The sequence below is a fragment of the Lipotes vexillifer genome, unplaced genomic scaffold (assembly GCF_000442215.2).
Source record: "Lipotes vexillifer unplaced genomic scaffold, Lipotes_vexillifer_v1.1 scaffold1990, whole genome shotgun sequence".
NCBI lineage: Eukaryota > Metazoa > Chordata > Mammalia > Artiodactyla > Lipotidae > Lipotes > Lipotes vexillifer.
Window position 1 is genome coordinate 165,147 of NW_006772506.1, and position 2,286 is coordinate 167,432.

The following is a 2,286-nucleotide window of genomic DNA, read 5'->3' on the forward strand; positions in this document are numbered from 1 at the left end:
TCATAGAGGTGTGCCAGGCAGTAATTAATAAAAATATTGTTTGTATGGAAATTGGGATGTTTTGTATATGCCAGCTGTTCAAGTTTCATAATTTCTCGTGATTTCTCATTATAAATAAATATTAACTTTGGCACCTAATTGCCTGCATTGCCCATAAATTTTTAATGTCCTTTTACTTAGAGGGTCCCCTGAATCTTAAGTTTCAGGCCTCACAACCTAGATCTGTCCCTGAGATGGTAAGAAGTAGTATGAAATTTTGGTTGCAATTGGAAAAGGGTTAATAGGGATGTGGATGTGGTAGAGAACTAGGAAACAGAGCAATTGTGGAGGTTAAATTAATAATAATCTTGAAGACCAGGACATGTGACCAGCTTTTAAAATCTGAAATTCCGGGGCTTCCCTGGTGGCGCAGTGGTTGAGAATCTGCCTGCCAATGCAGGGAACACGGGCTCGAGCCCTGGTCTGGGAAGATCCCACATGCTGCAGAGCAACTGGGCCCGTGAGCCACAATTACTGAGCCTGCGCATCTGGAGCCTGTGCTCCGCAACAAGAGAGGCCGCGATAGTGAGAGGCCCGCGCACCGCGATGAAGAGTGGCCCCCCGCTTGCCACAACTAGAGAAAGCCCTTGCACAGAAACGAAGACGCAACACAGCTATAAATAAAATAAATTTAAAATCTGAAATTCCAAGTTGGTATTATGAAATTATGTGACCTCAGAGGCTGACTTCATGGACCAGCCCCCCAAACACACACACACACGGGCCCCTCCCAAGAGGAGCCTCCAGCTGCTCTGTACATTTCAAACTTCCAAAAACGTAGCTGCCTAAAGGATCTATATTTGTATTAACACTGAGCAGGGAAAACAGGTGGCTGGGTTGTTTGCTTATTCCCCCCAACACTTGAATCTACCTCTTGCTTCCCAAATGACAATAGACAGCTCTTTTCTATTTTCTAATGGTAAACAGGACATAGGCTGATAGTAATAACGGTAATGATAATAATAACTACAAGGCACAGAACTGACAAATGTTAAAAAGAACTAGTAAAAATCTCTCTCTCACTCCGATCCTTATTTCCTGAGCCCCATTTCAGTGCCTGGACAGGACTGCAAGGGAAATGGTAGACCTTCGGGTCTTGGGGGAGGGGAGGTGGAGAATCTAGGGGGCAGTGGGGACGGGGGAAGGAGACACAGGTCGACTAACCGCCAGGGTCTGATCCTCTCTGATAATCTGAGAAAGGCGCATAGAAATTCCAAGGAGATGATACCCTCCAGTTTCTGGCCAAAGCTGAAAAGATTGTCAGGTGGGGCGGGGAGGAACAACCCGGCTCCTGCTGCAGTGCTGTTGGGAGAGTTAATTGGGGACCTGAACTCACTGTTAACATGGGCCTCGCTGGACAAAGGGCTGACGTGAACTTCAGTCACTGTGTAGTCTGAGTCCTCTTTCCCCCGCCTGAGCACCATCTCCCTCTTACCTTGGAGGCAGGCGAGCGCTCTTCTGGACACTAGACCAGAGGAAGTGACTACCACCTGCCGGGGATCTGAGCAGGTTTGAAAGAGCAGAGGCTATCCGAAGACGAGAGCGAACACCATTGCGGGTCCAGGACTGCATTGCCTATGCTCCTTTCCTACCTCTGCTCCGGTCCATTTTGGGTCAAAAAAATGGTGGGCTTGGGGGAGGGATCTGGGAAGGGGGCGGCAGTCATGTTTGAGTACCAGCTCCCTATTGCATTGAAAGCAGGCTGGCCTCTGGCCCAGAAAAAGAGGAGGAGGAAAACACCAGGGTTCCCTGGAAGTGGAAGTGCAGGTGGGAGCCACCTGTAAACCACTGGAAAGGAAAGGGGTGTGGGGGGTGGGGTGGGAAGCGGACCCCGTATTGCAGTTTTCACCCCACATCCACGCCTTCTATCCATTTTGATTCAGTAAATGGTGGGCAATGGGGAATGCTGGGGAGGTGGGCGGGAACCCTGCGTGGGTGCAAGCATCCTATTGCGGAGGATGTAGGCAGGTCGAGGGAAAGATGGAGAGAGGTAAGCACCCCGGATCCCTGCAGATGGGTGCGAGAGTGGCTGGTGTCTGTAGCCCTCAGGGGCGGGGGCGGGCAGACATGGAAGCGAATCCTTTTCAGGACTGCATTCCCCATACTCTTGCCCTGCCGCGCGCGTGCACGTGTGTGCGTGTGCGTGTGCGTGTGTGTGTGTGTGTGTGTGTGTGTGATTAGGGGAGTTGACGGAGCTCCCGAAAGGAGTGCTGTGCATTCTTTTTCCCATTCCTCTCTTGTAGGGAA